Source organism: Oratosquilla oratoria, chromosome 30 (assembly GCF_046742065.1).
Source record: "Oratosquilla oratoria isolate Oo_2021 chromosome 30, ASM4674206v1, whole genome shotgun sequence".
NCBI classification, from domain to species: domain Eukaryota; kingdom Metazoa; phylum Arthropoda; class Malacostraca; order Stomatopoda; family Squillidae; genus Oratosquilla; species Oratosquilla oratoria.
In genome coordinates, this window is record NC_134806.1 from 46584876 (window position 1) to 46598482 (window position 13607).

A 13607-nucleotide genomic window follows, 5' to 3' on the forward strand; every position below is an offset into this window, starting at 1 on the left:
GTCTTCTCCTTTTCTGAATGAGGGGATGGAGAGGGGGGTCACCGAATTTATGAAGTGGCCTTGCTGTGGATGTGCTGCGTATTGCAACACTACTTCTGACCCAGGGCAGTGGACAGGATGCAGGGATGACCCATCATCCAGGAGGTGCCAAGATAAGAGGGAAGGAGGAGGGTGGAGGGGAGTGGAATATATAGGAAATGGAATGGGTGGGAGTGGTTTCTATGCCTTTTTCTTTTTGGCTACCCCCCCGTGTAAGGGGGAAAAACCCTTTGGTATATGTATGCCTGTATTTGAGACGAGATAATTTTGTACAAGATAATTTTCATGATATTCTATTGAAAAAAACTTCAGGTATTAGGAGTGGCGAATATTGGCTGGTTCAAGTCCTACCTTACAGGTCGCAAACAACTTGTACAGGTAAATGAAGCCTGCTCAGATGACAGAGAGATAACTTGTGCTGTACCACAAGGTTCAATTCTAGGACCGCTACTGTTCCTGGTCTATATTAACGACATGCCAGGTGCGGTGAACTGTAAGTTACTGCTATTTGCAGACGACTGCGCACTAATTGTCTCAGGTATGGACCCAGTTGAAGTAGAGGAGAAACTGAGTGTCGAACTGTCATCGGTCCAGGACTAGCTCATAGATAATAGGCTGTCTTTATGCCTCGGTAAAACGGAAAGTATTGTCTTCGCATCAAAACCCAACCTCAGGAAACACAGCGATGTACAGGTCAGATGTGGGGTTAATGTCTTGGTGTCAAAATAAGAGGTAACCTATCTTGGAATACCCTTAGATCAGTCCCTCTCAAGGAATGCTATAACGGATAAGATTGTATCCAAGTGTTCACATAAAGTCAAAATTTTGTACAGAAAAGCCAGAAATTTTGATCTGGAAACAAAGAAGCTTCTGGTCTCAGCCTTGTTACAACATCACTTTGATTACGCTTGTATCTCTTGGTACAGTAGTCTGAGCAGAAAAAAACAGTCTCGGCTACAGGCTGCACAAAATAAGATAATGAGATTTATACTAAATTTACCTCAATGTAGTCATATTGGTATAGAAGAATTTAGCAAGGTAGAATGTTACCTGTAAAATATCGTGTCCAGCAGCTGAAACTAAACCAGGTTTACAATGTCGTTCATAATTCTGCTCCCTCATATGTGAGCTGTAATTTTACATTATCAGCTGAGAACCGAACCCAGAACAGTCAAAAGTCTCTTATTGTACCTCATGCAGGTCCCTTCACCAAAAACAGCTTTCACTTCACAGGTGCTCAACTATGGAACTCACTACCTGTGTCCATTAAGAAGTCAAATAGCAAGGTTAACTTCAAGAGAAAAGACAAGGGTTACTATATGTCTCAGCTATGGAGAGAACAGACTTGATTTTATGTACTACTAGCTTAGTGAGGGATACCTGATTCCATGAGTAATACCATCCAAATCTGCGTTCACTCATAACTGTTCTGACCTCACCCCTTTTTTTGTCCTTCAGATGTTTAGTTTAGTATAACAATGATTGATGTTACAAATTGGTTTCCACCTTTGTTTTGCTAGTCATAATATGGTATATGTCTCAGGTAGGGTCCGAGAACAGTTATGATATGACCTTTTTCCTCATTCTCCTTCTTGTTTTACTCATACGAGTACTGGTCCCCTGTACCCTACCTCTGGTGCTTCAGGTTATAATATACTACTCCCTAGTGCACATACTAATTGCCCACTCCATCCTAAGATTCAGGTAAAATGTTAGATTTAATTAATAGGTGACCCTAGCTGCAGTGTAGCATTCACTATAACAACATGTTGATACAGCTGTAGAATATTGTAGTATATCATTAATGCTACTACTCTGATATAGTACTCACTCATACATGTTGATACAGCTGTAGAATAATGCAGTATATCATTAATGTACTACTCGGATATAGTACTCACTCATACTGTTTTGTTACAATTTAACATTATTTCGTTGTTCCTTTGCTTAATGCAATGTTCCTTTTTGTGATGGTGCTCAATTTTTGGTCTCAATATCTTATGCGTACAAACATTTTAGTAATATTAGCAAAACTATAACAATGTTTATGTGTCATATGTGTACTGACTGGTATTACTCATGATTGTCTCTGGTCCCCTTAACCCCCTATGTATGTTGTCTGTGTGACTTAGTGTAGAATAACAATCTGATGAGGACCACAATGGAAATAAGCGTACATGCTTTTTGTGTTATCCTCGGCAATTTGCAATTATTATTCTGAACCATGTGTTCTTGTCATTATTTGCACTTCATGGACATTGATTCAGTGCCAAATAAAGTCTATCTATCTAATGATTCTACATAATTTTAAGTATTCACAAAGATGTTTGCCAATCTGCAACCCTTCCCTATATCATCTGCTAGCCCATGTTTATATATAATAAATTCATAGTAATGTCGGCAACGATTTTTAAAACACTAAGACGAGCATCTTTACAGTTACCAAGAATTAGGTTGGGTTACATCATGCTAAATCTCAAGGCTGCAATTTTTGCCTGCATCATTAACTAGCTTTTATCAATCTGAGTATTTTCAACCCCAGATATAAATACCACAAATCTGTAGTAACATCAGTGGTGATTTGAAAAAAAAAGACAGGTAAACATCTTTACATATACCTAATTCATTATTCTACACTTAAGTCAAAATGTTTATTTACAACTTGGAATTGTTCTAAAACTTCAGTATATACTGTTAACTACTTCCTAGCTCTTAAATGGCTATTGTTATTTGAAATGCTTTCTTTGAATTTTGAGTGTCCGAACCCAAAACAAAATTTAACGTCCCTGCAGACAGCCCCCTATACAATTTTTGAAACGCTGGGTTTCTTTCAACAGAATAATATCTCATTTCGGACAAATTATAGTTTCACCCAATCACAGAATTTGATATGTGGCTTATGTGTTTCTGGTGAGAAATGTTGTGATATGAACGATGGTGTACATCACTCCCGTCGCAAATCCGTACTTTTCAAGTAATTAAATATTAAAGTGATGCACTTTAAACTTTTGAGTATTCCAGGCAATAATCATATAATGCATTAAACCCCGGTAGCCCATCAATACGATACCCTTAGAAAGTCTACTAGTTTGTAAATTTGCCTATAGTAATTGCACGTCTGATGTGAGAGAATGTAAACAGTGACTAAAGAAGCATGTGGTAATTCGCCTTCATTCTGTCTACAAATTTGGTGGCGGCGATTGCAACCCATGAAAAACCAGACCACTTCTACCAATCTTTAAGGTGGCGGCACACTACGCATTTCTTAATAATTATACTAGCTTGTGGTACTTACTTTGCTATCAAACTCTTGCGTACCTGTCACATAGGGAGTGTTTTGCTTGATAGTTTTTTTGGCTGGCAGCAAACGAAAACAATAGCAAAGCTTGCGGCTACGGTCTCACTAAACGCCGACCAAAGTCGACCAAAACCACGCAATGACGGTTTTTGCTCAAATGCATAATCTATATATAAAAATAGCATGTGGTTGCATTATTTGACCTATTTTCTTTAAAATGTGTGATTTCCATGTAAAATCATCAAAGAGAAGTTACGTTTTTATCCTCTGCAAAATTACCAACCGGCAACCAACGCCGACCAAACCCAAACAATGACGGCTTTTGCTCAAATGTATAATTTCAAATAAAAATTAGCATATGGTTGCATTATTTGACCTATTTTCTTTAAAATGTGTGATTTCCATGTAAAATCATCAAAGAGAAGTTATGTTTTTATCCTCTGCAAAATTACCAACCGCCGACCAAAACCACACAATGACGGTTTTTGCCCAAATGCATAATTTATATATAAAAAATAGCATATGGTTGCATTATTTGACATATTTTCTTTCAAACGTGTGATTTCCATGTAAAATGATCAAAGAGAAGTTACGTTTTTGTCAGTTGAGCAAAAGCCGTCATTGTTTGGGTTTGGTCGGCGTTGGTTGCCGGTTGGTAATTTTGCAGAGGATAAAAACGTAACTTCTCTTTGATGATTTTACATAGAAATCACACATTTTAAAGAAAATAGGTCAAATAATGCAACCATATGCTAATTTTTATATATAGATTATGCATATGAGCAAAAACCATCATTGTGTGGTTTTGGTCGGCGTTTAGTGAGACCCTGTTTTCTCGTATGTTTACAAACAATCTGTAATTGATGTGGTCAAATGAAAACCAAACGTTTCCATATTGTTTTTCACATTTTAATAGGTGTATAGTGATAATTAAAGATAATAAATGAATATATCAGCCATAATCACTTATATACAATTTTATTAATATTCTATACATACACCCCAGGAATTGTAGCTCATTTTTACACTGACTTGACTAGCAAACATCACCGAGGTGTCCGCACATTATGAATTTCTCGCTAACACTATTAGTTTTTCTGACGAGTTTTTGGCCTGCTGGTAGCTAAAACAACAACCAAACTTCCCGCCATTTTTTCTCCTACCACCCTGTAGAATATCACCACATATATTCCGAAAGCCTGGGTAATAGTACTTCATTTGCTATAACTTATGAAAGCTAGAGTTTTTTGGCCTGCTGGTAGCTAAAACAATAACCAACCTTCCCGCCATTTTTTCTCCTACCACCCTGTAGCATATTACCACATATATTCCGAAAGACTGGGTAATAGTACTTCATTTGCTAAAACTTATGAAAGCTAGAGAAACTGAAGCTGAAGAAAAGATTGTCTCGGCTTGGATGGCAAGATGTAGTGATAGAAGCGTTGTGGTGACGCGCCGCTGGTCAAATACAAAAAGGGGAGATAGATACTTTGAAGCTGGGTATGAGGAGGAGGGAGGGATGTTAGTAGAAGACGACAGTATAGAAAATGAAGTAAGTTAATTGGAACAGTGGGGCAGACCCGCTTGCATTGTTTTCGGATTGGTTAGTAGGACGTATTTTGGTTGACCAAGGGGTGCGTTCGATTTTTTTTTTCAGAAGTTTAGTTCAGCATAACAATGATTGATATTTACAAATTGGTTTCCACCTTTGTTTTGCTAGTCATAATATGGTATATGTCTCAGGTAGGGTCCGAGAACAGTTATGATCTGACCTTTTTCCTCATTCTCCTTGTTGTTTTACTCATTCGAGTACTGGTCCCCTGTACCCTACCTCTGGTGCTTCAGGTTATAATGTACTACTCCTTGGTGCTCATAGTAATTGCCCACTCCGTCCTGAGATTCAGGTTAAATGTTAGATTTAATTAATAGGTGACCCTAGCTGCAGTGTATGATTCACTATAACTACATGTTACAGATGTAGAATATTGTAGTATATCATTAATGGTCCTACTCTGATATAGTACTCATACATGTTGATACAGATGTAGAAAATGCAGTATATTATTAATGGTATTACTCCGATATAGTACTCACTCATACTGTTTTGTTACAGTTTAACATTATTTTGTTGTTCCTTTGCTTAACGCAATGTTCCTTTTGGATGGTGCTCAATGTTCCTATGTGTACAAACATTTCAGTAATATTAGCAAAACTATGATGCCGCGTCCACACGGTCGAGCTATGCCTGACAGACTTTGCCCTTACCGGGCAAAGTCCGCAGACTCTGCCCGCAAAGTGTCCACACGGCTGACGATGGTGGTTGGAGGTTAGTTGGCCGCAAGCAGAGGTTGGGAGTGGTTCAGTGCGGTACGATAACCATGGTTCCCGCCATACTTGGAAAGAAGGTAGCACTTTACAGCATTATAATTGCTGCCTGCCTTAAAAAGAAAAATAAGAAATCACGGAGACATGTCTGGTGCCGGGAGTGGTTACAAAGACGTGATTTAATGGGAAGCTCGGTGACAATCCTACGTGAATTGCAGGATGAAAATGAACAACTGTTTTGCAATTACATGAGAATGAACATAAGCAGTTTTTCTGTTCTCCTTTCGAAAGTGGAGCCATATATACAAAGGCAAGAGACAAATATGAGGAAAAGCATAGCACCAATAGCACGTCTTGTCGAAACCATTACACACTAGCACTATGTGCTGAGCGGGTTTGCTAACTTTGCTCGCACCTCACCTCGTGCGTTTGGCAGCGATGTCAGCCCTCCATCCATCCACTGCCCACAAATGGCGCCGGGAACGGACAGTTTGATGGTTTGCCCGATGAAATTGCCCGTTGTCGAGCAAAGCCCTCGTGCCCGGCGGCCAGTGCTCGACCGTGTGGGCGTGGCATAACAATGTTTATGTGTACTGACTGGTATTACTCATGAGTGTCTCTGGTCCCCTCAACCCCCTATGTATGTTTGTCCGTGTGACTTAGTGTAGAATAATAACCTGATGAGGACCACAATGGAAATAAGCGTACATGCTTTTTGTGTTATCCTCGGCAATTTACATTTATTATTTCGAACTATGTGTTCTTGTCATTATTTGCACTTCATGTACATTGATTCATTGCCAAATAAAGTCTATCTATTTATCTATCCATCTATCTCCATCACAAACCTCCGCCCCATTTCACTTCTTGAAACACATGGGAAAGTATTTGAACAAAATCCTTACCCGACGCCTCCAAGCACACATCAGAACGCACAACATACTGCCTCCTAACCAACATGGCTTTCGAGCCTTACACGGCACAGACGCAGCTCTTGCCACAACATACCAGACGACTGCCGCTGCTAAAGCCCGAAAATGCAGGTTAATCTGGTCTCGCGGGACGTGACCAAAGCCTTCGACAAGGTGTGGTGGCTCGGGCTAAAACACAAACTCATACAGATGAACATGCACCCAACCTTCACTAGAACACTGTGATTTCCTTACAGACCGAACCGCTTGCATACGTATACAAAACCACTATGGGCCATACTTCGCTCCACTCTGTGGAGTACCGCAGGGAAGCGTATTAAGCCCAACATTCTACATTTACCTAAAAGACCTCCCTTCACCACACCCACACTGTCAGAACATAGTATACGCAGATGACATCACACAGATTATAACCTATCCTGGCCGCTCGGAGCGTATGCTTGCGATAACAACTGCGAAAGCAGTCGAGCAAGTAAATGCATACGAGGGGAAACACAAAATACGAACAGACACAGACAAATTTAAACTCATTCCCATACAGGGACGTAGGCGTGAACCCGTCATCATTGACGGGGCTCCGCGCAATTACGCAGATAAGAGCAAGATCGGCTGGACGATTACCACCAATGGTGGGACGGCCTATGTACGCGACAGGAGGGTGCTTGCATCTCTCGGCCTACAACGGCTGCAGATTCAAAAACCTCTCTGGTAAGTACAAATACGGAGCACACTTACGTACCCGATGATACCGTAACACACATTATCAAAGACAGGCATTCAAACACTGCAAGCGGTTCAAAACAAAGCACTAAAATTCATTACAAACAGGTACTACCCCAACATAAAAACAGCACAAGCACTATACGAGGAAGCCCACATTCAACCACTGAACACTTATCTACACGAGCGTGTCTCCCGTATATGGGAGAAGCTCATACAAATCAACATTGAAACTACACGTTCACTTATGGACAGAGAACAGCCTTGATTTTGTGTGCTACTAGCTTAGTGAGGGATACCTGATTCCATGAGTAATACCATCCTTATCTGCGTTCACTCATAACTGTTTCTGACCTCCCCTCCCCCCTTTTTTCAGAAGTTTAGTTCAGCATAACAATGACTGATATTTACAAATTGGTTTCCACCTTTGTTTTGCCAGTCATAATATGGCATATGTCTCAGGTAGGTTCCGAGAACAGTTATGATCTGACCTTTTTCCTCATTCTCCTTCTTGTTTTACTCATTCGAGTACTGGTCCCCTGTACCCTACCTCTGGTGCTTCAGGTTATAATGTACTACTCATAGTAATTGCCCACTCCGCCCTGAGATTCAGGTAAAATGTTAGATTTAATTAATAGGTGACCCTAGCTGCAGTGTAGTATTCGCTATAACTACATGTTGTTACAGATGTAGAATATTGTAGTATATCATTAATGGTCCTACTCTGATATAGTACTCACTCATACATGTTGATACAGATGTAGAAAAATGCAGTATATTATTAATGGTACTACTCCGATATAGTACTCGCTCATACTGTTTTATTACAGTTTAACATTATTTTGTTGTTCCTTTGCTTAATGCAATGTTCCTTTTGGATGGTGCTCAAATATTTGGACTAAATGTTTCTATGTGTACAAACATTTCAGTAATATTAGCAAAACTATAACAATGTTTATGTGTCATATGTGTACTGACTGGTATTACTCATGAGTGTCTCTGGTCCCCTCAACCCCCTATGTATGTTTGTCCGTGTGACTTAATGTAGAAAAATAACCTGATGAGGACCACAATGGAAATAAGCGTTCATGCTTTTTGTGTTATCCTCGGCAATTTACATTTATTATTTCGAACTATGTGTTCTTGTCATTATTTGCACTTCATGTACATTGATTTATTGCCAAATAAAGTCTATCTATCTATCTATCTACAGACAACCCACTCCCACTACATGCGGAACACGCTAGATTACCGCTGAGCTTCGAAAGAACACGAGGTAGTAATCTACCCACCCCACAATATACACTATATACGTAGGAATAGAATCATGACCGAGGAAAGTATCCCCCCCCCTTTGATCGCAACGTAATCACAACCCTCCCCCTGTTTTTCAGACGTAATTATAGCCCCCCCTTATTTCATGAACAATAAAAAGCGAGCATAGGCACACATCAAGATATCAAAATTCAAAACTTAGAGTTAAGTAATAAAAAAAATAGGTTTAAATCATTAGGTTTAAGTACTGCCTCAACAACCAAAACACACACACACACACACACATACTCACACCTTTCCGTCTTCGGCAGTCTATCTATCTCTCTTCCTTCCGTTATTTCCATCTGTTCTTCCCCTTTCCCCCCCTCTCCCTCCCTCCGTGGTGCCATGATATTATATATATGTAATGTTAAGTGTAATGCGGAGTCATTTCGCCTCTCCCGAAAATAAAGGTCTTGCTCTCACCACCGTCGCCTCAGTTTCCTATATCCACCGTAACCATCTAACTTATTTCAAACTATTTATTCACGTCGATATTGATCGACGACACAAACTGTATATAAATTGCTATGATAAAGGTACACGTGGCTATTAATGGTATGATGTGTTTGCTACTATTATATCTCATTCAACGGCTCATCAAACGATTTACTAGAACAGTGGTCCACAAACCCCGGTCCGTGGATCAATTAGTACCGGTCCGTGGATCAATTAGAACCGGGCCGCACAAAAAACATTTAATTACTTCCATTTTATTTATATCCGAGTCTAACGATTTTTTATATTCCTTTTATTTCCCAGGTTACATCTCGGCACTTGAGGGGTGAAATTTAACCCACAAATTAGCAAAAAATGTTGAGCCAAGTTAGTTAGCCTTTACGCTGAATTCTAATTGTTCCGAGGTTGTATATTTTGGTAGTGAGGGTAAGCTTTGGGCTTTTATCTTGTAGTTTGCTTGTTTCCAAGTTCTCTGGGTGTCGTGGGGTCTTCAAAGAGATTCAACTTGCCAAGCAGTAGAATCTGTTGTTGAGTGGTTTAGTTTTTGTTATTTTGTGTGTTTTTTTTCGGTTTCTTGATATGGTGGTGCCTGCCCAGTGGCAAATCTGGGGATATTGTTTTGAAAGTTTTGTAATTTCTGAAACCGGATTTTGGATAGGGTGTTGTGGGGTACGTGTGGATATTCCATCATAGGACTTGGTAAGGTTTTGTGTAGGTGCACCTTGGGTTTTCTCTGTCATTGCTTTCAATCTTTTTAGTTTTGCCGCGATGACTTTTACTTGTTGCTGACGTGTGTTATTAAGCCCCATTTTGTACCCCACTTAACATATCCAGCATCCCAGATGGGCTCCCAGATGACTTTCTGGATCCGATAAGAGAAAATTAAATTTATGGAAGCTGTATTAATAAAGAATCACCTACCAGCAATTAATATACAATTAAATATGTGTGGAACCCTGGAGCTGTTCGGGGCATCCCACGGGGCGCCAAGAAGAATTTAAACAAAAAGTACCTATCCTAGTTCATTTTGTATACATTGTATATATGATCATGATTTGTAGATTTAAAAATTAAAATTACCAGAAGATACCTAAAGCATAGGCGAAACGTTGTAAGTAATGAATTTGTTTTTATTTCCAAAATCACTATGGTTCCATTTGGTGATATTGTGTTCTCCCTTCCTCCTACAGAAAGGAAAATAGCGAGAAGGATAGAAAGTTTAAGGAAGAAGATTTCCAGTGCTGAGTATGCTGTATTATTTAATAGAAAATGTCTCCAAGAAAACCTGCTCCCTAAATTTACCTATATATATGTATATATATATATATGTATATTTAAGTATATATATATATATATATATATATATGTGTGTATATGTATATGTAGATATATATATAAATGTACATATAATAATATATATACATATATATAAATGTATATATATACACACACATATATATATATATATTAAGATAACCCAGAGGAAGATGTTAACCCAAGAAATGAAAAGACATGCAGTCATTGTTGCTTTAGCTGCGAAACATAGTGATTTAAAAATCAGTAACTTTTTACATGTTGCCAGATCATTTGTTCATAAGGCTCGGTTGGAGCTAGAGGGATGTGATGGCAACGTTTCCCTTGTAGCAAAAAGAAAAAAAAAACATTCACAGCGCTCTGATACTGTGAGAACACCAGAATTATACCGAATGTTCAAAACATCATCGATGAGAGCCCCGGAAGATCAATGAGGTCCATCCCCAAAAAACTCCAGGTGTCAGAGTGGACTATCAGAACCGTGGTACATCAGGATATTTGATATAAGTCATATGTAATGAGGAAAGGCCAATTCATATCAGCGAAGACACAGGAAAACCGTCTCATGCGTTCAAACCAGTTGCTGAACAAAGTGAAAAATCCCCGCGGACATGGCATGCTTTGGTTTTTCTCTGACAAAAAAATAACTTTGACCAAGATCAGAAAACAAACAGGCGGAATGACAGGTGGCTACGTGCATCTCCTTCAGAAGTACCCAGGGTGATGCACACCAGATATCCGGCTACTGTGATGTTTATAGGAGTTGTGAGCAGGGAAGGTCATATCATGCCACCTTACATTTTTCCACAAGGTCTTAGGGTCAATACTGCTGGATACATTAATGTTTTTAAAGCGGTTGTTAAGCCCTGGATGAATAAAGTATGCAATGGAAGGCCATATGTCTTTCAACAAGACTCTGCACCTTCTCACAAAGTCATTGTAACCCAGGATTGGTTATCAGAGAATTTTCACGATCATGTGACCCCCAACATGTGGCCCCCTAACTCGCCACATATAAATCCTATGGACTGTTACGTGTGGAGTGTCGTTGGAAGAGAGACTGCACTGAAAGCCGTCATTGTCCAGGTGATGTCCTAAATGAATAGGGACCATTTAATCGCAGCTTGTGGACGGTTTCGAGCTCGAACAGAAGCAATCATTGAAGCCAAACGTGGTTTCATAGAATAATTAGATAAAGAAGTATTGACGAGGTAAACACCATATGAGGACGGAGCCTTTATTTGTACGACGTTTCGCTTATTACAGCTTTTTCAAGTACAAGTTGAGATACAAATGCTTGAGACTAAGTAAGGGGAAAGGAGGGAACGGGGAGAGAAAAGGGGGGGAGGAAGAGGAGGAGGAGGAGGAGAAGGGGGGGGGTTGGACACTTCTCCTCCTCCTCTTCCTTCCCCCCCCCTTTTCTCTCCCCGTTCCCTCCTTTCCCCTTCTTTAGTCTCAAGCATTTGTATCTCAACTTGTACTTGAAAAAGCTGTAATAAGCGAAACGTCGTACAAATAAAGGCTCCGTCCTCATATGGTGTTTACCTCGTCAATCTTGTCGGCAAACTGCCACTTTTAAGCATAAAGAAGTATCATGAAGGATATTTGTGTCAATTTGAATTAAATATATACATTGTTTCCTAAAATATTGCTGTTTACTTAACATACTAAAAATGTCCTCAAACAGCACTAGCACCCTGTAAGTATATATATTTATGATGGGTTTTGCCTCAAATAACTACTGTTTGAGTCGCTGAAATGAAAGAATCAGTGCTCTAGATAATTGTCTGATGAGCATCGATGAGACAAGGCTCACCGTTCAATACGACATTAATGCATCAAATATATCACTTCGATACTCGTTACAGTCCGAGCATAAAAGGTTTTCATGATGGTCAAATGTTGTCGATTACGATCGACGGAAAAAATATGGAACAAACTAAACAAATTTTAGTGTTAGGACAGTTACTACACGATCATAGGCAAATATATATAAGATTTTATTTTAAAATACTACTGCAATACAAACTTATATAAATAAATATTGTTCGTTACATTATATAGAATAATATTATAAAAGTAATAAATTTTTATATATTGAAACATATATAATAAACAATAATGTTTTTTTTATTAATATGAATGTTCTATTTCCCCAAAAAAAAATGTATAGGCAGAGTTAAGGGGGTAACTTTAAAAGATTTGTGCAGCGACAAATGGAACGAATGTGGTTTGTCAACACGATTATATTTCTGTATACGAGTATTCCTTACTAAGGAAGCACATTGGGTTGATAAAAAGAGGGACGACACTCCTTGTACAGTCATCCATGTGGGGAAAACGATTTACAAGATTGAAACAGCAAGTTGAAAAACCTCAGCATGTACAAAATCACAAACAAACCCACAACCAACCAAACTGAAACCGCATGAATAACAACCACGAAATTCCTCAGTGTTTCCAATCAAACTTATTGAAGTTTTTAGTTGCCAAGAACGCAATTTCGCCTAAAATATGCATCTTGCTTATGAACACTACATACCAAACTTGCACGGACAACGAAGGCTGTAAAATTGAAATTTATCTAATTAGTTTGAATTGATTTCATCATCTATTACGTCTTTAAGAAATTACTCAGTCTCATTAGTCATTAATATCAGTTATATCTGGTTTTCCATATTAATACGATCCATTCATATTGGCAACATCTCAAATATGACAGAGAACAAATCAACGTGGGTAGAGGATAAGAATGAGTGCAAAGAAAAATTTAAGAAGAGCTAAGAACTATGATGAAGTTTGGAGTGTGACAGAGGTCAAATGTGATATATATATAATACTGATGACCCACTTTCGGAGAATAATAAGTGAAAGTATAAAGATCTGTATATTTCGATCACTAACTGTGATCCTCTTCAGCAGATGTGAATTACAGAGTAGAGAACAATATGTATTTATACAGAAGCAGTGAGGTAAGCAGGAAGGGACCGGGGCTCAGGTCACGTGTCCGGCGTTGCATGGACCTTGGTGGCTTTTGTCCACTGCTAATGTGGAAGGTAACATTTTATCAATTACAAATAAAGATATACAATCTGGTGAACATTGACCATAAGAAATATTATAATTTGGAAAATTGTTTATCAAAGAGGATTTTACCATTTCTCTTCTGAAACTGCATTTAGATTTGTAAATTATTTCAGCAACGT